The sequence below is a fragment of the Acanthisitta chloris genome, unplaced genomic scaffold, assembly GCF_000695815.1.
Source record: "Acanthisitta chloris isolate BGI_N310 unplaced genomic scaffold, ASM69581v1 scaffold18734, whole genome shotgun sequence".
Classification (NCBI taxonomy): Eukaryota; Metazoa; Chordata; class Aves; order Passeriformes; family Acanthisittidae; genus Acanthisitta; species Acanthisitta chloris.
In genome coordinates this window covers 1-9,447 of record NW_008667881.1, presented here as the reverse complement: position 1 = coordinate 9,447, position 9,447 = coordinate 1, and positions in this window count along the sequence as shown.

Sequence of the window (9,447 nt, the reverse complement as noted above, 5' to 3'; positions counted from 1 at the left end):
CTGCTGTCCCCATAGCAGGTGCCACCTTTGGTTACCATGCAGGGAGCTGAATGAGTGCACAGAACCCCTCCTCTACTAAATGGAAAACAAGGAACAATGACCATTATTCCTTAAGTTACATCATTACTGCTTGCATTTTTACCAAGAGCATGAAGAAGGAAGAAAATCACTTCAAAAGCTTATGATGCTACTTCAGCATGAACAATTTACACAAACACACACATATATTTTCTTCCCAATTACACAGTTGTCTAAGTCATGAAAACAGAGTTGAGTGTCTTAAGCAAAAATAAGGTACTCTCAAATGCAAAGTTGCCATTGGAGCCTATGTCTAGACTGAGCAAAACATCGTAGAGAGAAACAGTGCAGAGGATCTGATGTTAACATTTATGGACATCCCAAGGTTTGTTTTTCTTGAAACACACTCTGGACTAGCTCTAGTCTGGTCCCATGGACTGAATGCTCATCTGCAGTAGGAACACATCTTCCAGTTTAGGTCCATCTGAAAGGAACCCAGGTCACGAGCTCCAAGACTGCTTCATGGTGTGAACCAAAGCACAGTAATAGGGATAATTAGGATTAGAGACTATGGTACAATGGGTAACAAAGAACTAGCTCTAGCAATGGAAAATACTAAAATACAAAAGGCTTTAAAACCCAGGCCATTTCCGTTGTTAAACAACTCATCCACACACAAAGCATCTCCAAATGACCAATCACACTTACTCCAAGGCTATGCTCTGAAACAGCCAAGTGAGGTTTACCTTGCCTGGAAGGACCCCTGAGAGGAAACACTTCACAATGTAGGGACCATTTTGAAAAAGCAAATGAAAAAATTTTCACTGCCGTGCTGAACAACTTAGTGCTGTGTATGTAGCTTAAGATCATTCTATTCTTCACCTATTGGTTTTGGTGTACTACATTATTTGCAATATTCAGACAAATCATTGAACTGTTTCTTTAGCTATCCCTCTTGGAAGGTAGCATGGGACTATTAGCATTCCTCAATTCAAAGATGTTGTGTCAAGTGCTTTTCAAAATTCCACAGATATTAGAACTTGGGACAATGAGGTCAGCCTTAAGGAAATCACCATCTTCCTCTAATGAAATTAGCAGTGCTTTTTAGGCACTTCCTCTGAAATGTGTTAGGCTGTTAAGACAAAACAGATGCTGAAAGTTATTCCTGATGACTGGCTTTAAGGAAAAATCCTTTTTTTTAACAACCAGGCAGATAGGAAATCATTAACACTCAACATTTTGGCAAGACTGGGTGATGTAACACTGCAAACAGAGAGACTGGAGTTTGAGAACCTTTCTGTCTCACTCACTGAAGTTTATTTCAGTTGAAGGGTGAGGAGAGAGTGACACATTTTAATTATGTGTTTTCATACTTCTTAGTATGGGCTCAGGAATCTCTGTATTCATGGCAGAGTTAATACAGGTGGCACAGAGATTATCCCATGTACTGGGATGAAGGAAATGAGCCACACCACCTGTGACACAGCTCAGAGTACACAGCGAACAAGCTTTCTTATGTTGCTTTGTAGCAAATCAAACCCTCTGAGACCAGTCTACAGATTCTGGAGAAGGAAAGGATTAAAGGAGTTGCTGTGCTTGCTTGTTATTACCCAGAAACCCTTTATCTTTTTTAGAGTCCCCTTCCCTTAATTTTTCCTATGCTAGGTCAGTAATTTAAGACTTCAAGGCTTTTAAACCAGAAGATAAAATGACCTTACTGTGTTGCATTATTAGTCCAGTACTTAAAAAAAATGTTAAAAAATTTTAAAGAGGCAAACAGAGAGGGTGGGAATCTCTAAAAACAGAGGCCTTTTGATCAGAGCAGCATCCTGCAGTTTGCTGTAACTCAAGCTGACCATTCTTATATAGTAGGAATTAAGGACTCCCCCTGCCAGGCAGGGCCCTATTAAAACACAATAGCTGTTTGAAAAGGGAAAGCAAGCTGATATGGATATAATAGGCCACATATTGGGGCCCCTTTCTACTGTGAAATAAAGCTTCTTCTTAGAGTTATGAGCTGGGAAGCCTAGTATTCAGGAAGATGCGAAAGGGCATACAATGGAAGACGCTAAACAGCCCTGTAGATACCCTTCAAGGTGCTTAAAGGAAAAGGAAAGAAGTCTTCATAGATAAGCATCAATCACCCATAACTAGCTCTTTCAGTCCGATCAGGTGCTATTTCAGACTACTTGGTGTTTCAGAGAGTCTGGAAAGATCTTGCTGGTATAAACAGAGATTTAGTTTTTACAGTAGAAAACTGTGCAAGTTGCACATCACAGAAAGAGCTGTATGAACAGCATTATAACTAGTTTTTATGGAGATGACTGTAAGCTGCTACCCAGCTTCCCTGAAAACAAAACTGCCTTTTTCTCCCCAAACCTAAAATAAATACTCAAATAATAACCCAGAATTCTAACTACACCAAGAAAAACTGCAAACTCTCCAGCTAATGTATTTAGTATTTATTCAAACTGGTCCAACTTGACATTTTGGGGCAAGAAGAAAATTCCTTACGAAACTGCTCCATAACACTCTATATGCTGAGGGTATGGGAGATTCAAGTCCTCAATAAGCTTTTCTACCATACAGGTATGATCTCCATTCTTTGGTTTCCTTTATTAACCAAGAACTATTTCTGCCCTCCCTGTCATGCTGTGGAATTCATTCATTAGCTGCAAGATGCTACAGAAATCATACAGTGAACCTGTGGCAAGAGTGAGGATATGGCACAAAGATTAAAAACACCATTAAATACACAAGCAACACAAGGTAATGTTCATACGTCCTCTAGTCTAACAATAGCTCCAAAACTAGCTATGGAATTAACAATCTGGGGATGGATTTTGATACCAAAATGTTGATGTCCACCGAAGGAGGACTGTGGATTTGAAATTTATTGCAGAACTGCACCCATCTTGAACTGCTGAGATAAAAGTGCAATGCTAAGTGAAGGCAAACTGACTTCTCCAAAAGGTGAGGCCAAAATATAAGCACAAGCAAGGGCCTGCTTGCTCCATTCTGCATGTAGTCTCCTGTACTTCCTATTGTAAGACAGTTTCACATTTTATAAACTAGACTTTTAAGTATTTTAAAAGGGAGCAGCACAATCATGTTATGGATGTGATTATCCAGGAAGTACTGAAATATAACTTAGTACCTGTTCCAAAGAGATTCAATAGTGGTGCCATGCACACAGATCCCATATTTGCTCACTTCAGTCTTGGTTTGACTGGAGAATTTCAGAAGAAGAAAATAATTTACAACTAATATTCTCTCACCTATTCATTTGTCTTGGCAAGAATTATAGTACATCAAAGACTGAGCAGCTTCCAAGAATTCCATCATGGCAACAAATGAACCTTGCCAAAATTCCTTAATATAGATGAAGCTACATCATTTGATATTAATGCTAACTCTGCATTTAGAGGTTGCTTAGTTAAACCACTCTGTGCTCACTACAATTGCTTGGCTACATGTTGACCAGCTACAGCTTGTCTAATTAGTTTGAAGATACACTATAGGATTAATTTTGCAGGACATGATGTTACTGCAAGTCTCTAAAGCTAACGTATTCTGAGATCTGTATGGTTTCAACACAGCACAAAAAAATCTCAGGTTCTCTGAAGACATCCAGAGTTCTCAAAACTAGACTTTCTTATTGTTAGTTGTGTTTTTAAAGAAAAGGCAGAGAAACACATTTTAAAAAATGCATTTTTCAGGCAAGCTACAGGACTTTCAGCAGTTTGCTATTCACAGAGATGCATAGTTAAGGGATTTATCCTATAAAGGATAAGGAATCCTATTATGGGATCTTACCACATTCCCTTGCTACAGGCATTTGCTGATTTTTACAGCTTGGCATACCCAATTGAGAAGAAATTTGACATTTGTTGGCCTTGTTCACATTGGAACACATATTCTTAGCAAAGCAGTTAGAAATGATCCTCAAGATTTTCTGTAACACTACAACATTTTGCAGCCTAAGAATAAATACAGAAGTCCTTCCAACAACACAAAACAAACCAAATGAAAAACAAAGTCAAAAACCAAACCAAACAACCAACCAGAAAAGCAACCAACACCCCCAACTTCAATTCTCATCCACCTTTCCTTAAAGATCTTTCTGGGAAAAATGAACTATTCCTCTAACTTAAACTACTTTATGCCAATTGAATAGAAAGTCTTACAAGCTTAGACAGATGGAAGCCAAGAACTCAGAAACCAAACTCCTATATACATAAAGTAGCCTAGAACCATGCCACAATGCTTCATTAAAACAAGAACTAACACATCTGAGATAGTAATACAGAGAGAGGTACAGCTATTGATGTAGCTATTATGTGTCCCAGAGTGGTTCTCTGACATCTTGAGACATTATTGTGTCTTGTGACATCTTGAGCTTTATTGAAGGAAACAGCATGTTCAAAAAAATATTCCTAACAGAAAATGCTAAAACTATGCCTTGTAATTCTTAAGAATAATTAAAACCCCTGAATATAGTATAGGAAAAAACACAGATGCGTACCAAACTTCCTACATTATTATGTTTTTCCAAAGCTGCTATTGTGCATTTCTGTTGAATTCCAGGTGCCAATTTCACATTACTAAAACAGGGGCTTTTTCAAAACATTTACAGAAGCTGCAGGAAATCCAAACCTTGCAGCATGTGATGGTGCATGAATTGAGATTGCTGCTTCATATACACACTGCAGATTGCATGCAAATGACTGCAAATAGTCCCACTATATCTGTTATGGACATATCACTATGCTTCTCATCTTTTCCTATATATTCCAACAGTGACTCAGCAAGCACAGCTGAGCAGTTTTCCAGAATGATGGATAAAAATGCTTGTCAAACAGTGATGTCAGCATTATCTATTTTGCATCGTGGTAAGCTCTACTACAAACCTTTCCTCAATGGAAGATGAGAAATATAAGACTGCCGAGAGTTCACCAATTCTGACTTGAGGACCCTTTCACTTCTGTAAGGATAAAAACAGAAACACAGTAGAGATACATGATAAGAAATACAAGAACAGGGATAAGGCAGGAACTACCCAGTACCACAGATACTAAAAAACGCAGACTGATAGAGAAAATAAAACTAAACAAAAGACCCTGTAGCATCCCAAAAAGGATGTGATGAGTGCTATGAAATACCCAACTCATGAAATTAATTATGGGAAAATAACCACAAAGAACACCTATAAAGAAGTCTCCTTAAACATTTTCTTAGGAATAGCAATGACTTCCACATCTATTTTGTTGTACTACCAAATGCAGACAGTGGGATGGACTGGGAAGTTGAAAAACTGCATCACAAATGCCCATAACAAAGGAAAATTACTTCTGTATTACTTTCTAATCGAGATCAGAGAGATCAAATTTCAACAAATCCTAGGATTTTGTCCTCCCCCCTCTCTCTTTAGATTATCCAGACTTGTTTAATAATCATAGAATCATAGAACAGTTTGGAGTGGAATGGATCTTAAAGATGACCTAGTTCCAACCTCCCCCGTGGTGGACAGGGACACCTTTCACTAGACCAGGTTGCTCAGAGCTCCATCCAACCCAGCCTTAAACAATTCCAGGACGGTGCATCCACAACTTCTCTGGGCAACTTGTTCCAGTGCCGCACCACCACCACCACCGGAAAGAATTTTTTTCTACTACCTAATCTAAACCTACTCTTTCAGTTTGAAGCCATTCTCCCTTGTCCTGTCACTACATGCCCTTGTAGATAGTCCCCCTCCATCCTTCCTGTAGGTTCCCTGTAGATACTGGAAGGCCACAGTAAGTTCACCCCAAAGCCTTCTCTTTTCCAGGCTGAACAATCCCAATTCTCTCTGCTTTTCCTCACAGGAGAGGTGCTCCAGCCCTCTAATCAACTTGGTGCCCTCCTCTGGACTAACTCCAACAGGTTGATGTCCTTCCTGTGCTGGAGACTCCAGAGCGGGAGTGCTGCACAGAATTATGCTAGAGTTACAAACTAAGACTAGACAGAGGATAGCACATTCAACTCTAGACCAGAGAAAACGCACAAACACACAACTCAGATCACATAAAGTCTTAACGCTTGTACCATTCGCCGCATTTCTGGACTTTGGCTTTTGGAAAATTTCAAACTTTTTTTTTTTAGCTTTATTAGCTGTCAACACTACCTTTATGTAATTGGCTTGAACCTAAAGGAAGCTCAGCTTCATGGCAAATGCATTACATACCAACCTTCAAGCCTGTAAGAGCAAATACAAATATACTTGAGTGCATCAGATCTCCATGAGGTAGTCAGTCCACTTCTGTGGCAACTACTCTGACAAAGACCATGAATAAATATGTAATTTCCATGATGTAAAGGAATAGGAAAGAAGTGAGCAAAGACTGCACTGTTATACCAGTGAATACATACCACATAATCTCATCACTCTGCATATGAAATTTCTGATTGCCTCTCTTCCAAGAGCAAGAGCACAGTGCAGCTCAAATCAGTGTGTAAGTGAAGGGCTATCTACAGGTAACTACCCAGGGCTGACAAGACACTGATATCAAATGCTAACAGTCATATGTTATGGCAAGTCCTCCAGATTTTTCTATCACCAAAACAATATGTTAAACTTCCTGAGTGGAGTATATTACCACATACAGCATCACTGGTTAATGTTGTCTTTCAAGTTCAATTCTACATTACTCTTTTGCTACAAGTCTTCTGAGATTGTCCTGCTTGCCAGAAAGATTCTTTACCTTTTTATCCCCCCCATATTTCTTCACAAGGGTTTGGACACATCCGAGTAGCCACTCACCTGGAAGATTCTCAAGTACACGGGAAGAAAATTCTGCATTTTTAATGCATTGGCATCATGTCTATTATTGCCATTAACATAAACATTTTTTCCAGCTGTTTACTCAACAGCAGTCATCCCAATCAGCACAGTTGTCAGGTTAGGACTAGTTGCAATGTTTGTTACAAAGAAACAACTCTGGTAAAATCAGAAATTCACAGATCCTGTCTGCCATATGAAGATACCAACATTGTTTCTGCAGTCAACCAATAATGTAATAAAACATCACACTTCAGGTGACAGATCCTAAAGTTCTAGACAAAATTCACATAATTTAAATAATAAATAAACCAAGTTATCCACAAAAATCCAGATCTTCCATAGCTCTTATACAAAACACATAAACCCATGCACAGCAGACAGGGGGTATTGAAATCCCATTTCCAGTATGGGCTGGAGAAACTTAGGTTACAAGGAAGAGAGTTTGCCCTTCTGACAACTCTTCTCTGTAGAGGTAGGACTAAAAGATAACAAAGGGACTTTAATAGAAAGTCTTTGTGTCCATTAGCAACACTCTTAGTGGAGAAATACACAACTTATTACAGGTTCCCCAGAATGATTTATCACAACAAATTTGGTCCTGCAAATCCATGTCCTCTGTGGAGTGACACTTGCAGAATGTCTCTCACAGCAACTTAGTCACATTAGCTGCAAAATCTAGTCCTCAGAGCTTTTGGCACAAGTGCTGTGTCTGAGTTCATATATTCATTCTCATTACACTGGTAACTGAAGGGCAAAGGAGAGGCAGACAGCAGTCTTATGCAGTGCCCTGGGGATCAAGGAAACCCAAGTTAAAGCCTGTCAGGAACCATCAAGCACATTATCCAAACAGATTTTCAGCCCAAAGGGCTGCTCCACAGCGAGGTCATTGACACCAGCAGCTTCATACCAACCACTAGGCTCAGTGCAGTCTTGCAATGTGCATGATAATTCTGTCTTTTTTTCTCCAGAGCAGAAGACAGAGGAATCCTGAAAGTATTTGAGGAACGCATGAAATGTTTTGGGCTTTTTTGCTGGTAAGATTATATCAGAGAGAATACCAACATTTTATGTAATACCGTAAAAAATATTGTTACTTACTGGATGCTATTGATATGCTCAAAACACACAGAACTAACACTAGAAAGACCCAATAACCAACACCCCTCCCTCAAACAGCCTTACTGAGAAATTCTAATGAACGGCTTTACCTCTCAGAAAGAAAATTTGGCACAACCTGTCAAAGCCCTAAGGACTTTCTCACTACTGTTTTTGCTGTTTATATGATAATCTTACAAAGCACACAGATGACATTCTACAATGGCAGATGCTGTAAAGTACACGCAGTACAATATCACTTCTGTCTTGAAGAGCTTACACTAGCCTTGCAAACAAAACAAGTTACTCTGAAAAGGGGAAAGAGGCAGAGCAGATGACAGCAGGATGATAATGATGATAAGGTCCCCACACAGAGATGCAAAGAAAAAATGAAAATTGATGGCTCTAAGCTAGCTCTGAGAATCTCTCCTCTTTATAAGCATATAATTCAGCTTATTTCCAGTTGCCAATTAAGGTTGTCTTCAGTGAGTGGCTTAGTTCTCATGGGCATCCCATCTGTCTTGTTCCTGGCCCTTCCCCCCTGCCCTCTTCCCCCAAGGGTACTGAGTCGATTTTAAAGAGGACATTGTTTACTCTACAGATTTATTTTGGTAATGTTGTATACCAATACAGGACTGAACAAGCCAAAGGTTATTCTGATACCAAAGCCTCTGTCTGTTACCAGAGAAAGCCCAGGGAGCAGTATCACATTTGTCCCTAAGGGGAGTTTAAAAAATTTTTCCAGCCAATCCAGCCAGCAAGACAAAATGAGGTCCTTTCATTGCTAGAAGTTGACACTTCTCACTGTGATAACATCTTCCTAGCCAAGGATCCCAAACTATGTAGCACTGGCAGTCCTGTTACTCTGAACAAAGCAAATGTTCCTTTGTGTCAAACAGGGCTCTACACAGTGCAGAGTTGGTATTTTGAATTGCCAGGCACACAACAGATCTAAAAGCAGTATCTGACCCCCAACCCCCTCATACACACACATCACAGATGCCTTCTCAGATAAATACTGTTAAACTGTCACACAAGATCCAGCAAGGGCTCTTCAAGTTAGAGCCAGCAGAAACATTCTTTACAGGAAAATGGGATCTCAGACATCAATTTGCAGAGTCCAGTGGAGGTAGTGCTGCATCTCAAGCTAAAAACAAGATGTCTTTCACAGTCATGCTCCAGCTGGCAGGTGGGTCATTAAACATTTCACCAGAAACAACAGAAAACAAGTGTTTTGAGATTAGAAAAGACGAAAAAAGTCCTTTCCTGTGTCTCCAGTTCACTTGTGTGTGGTTTATCAAACAAACTATAAAAGTGGTAGGAAAAAGAGTTTCCTGTCCAAGATAAGTTATCACTGGTTAATATTTATGAGCTTTCCAAAGAAGATTGAGCAGAGTAGCACATCTACCTGCATGCTGGAAGATAATGTTTCAGGCAAAGGGCTAGCCTAGAAGAAAAGAAAAATTTACCAGGAGGAAGTCTCTTTATCCATGCCTTTTTTTTTTTTGCTGCTT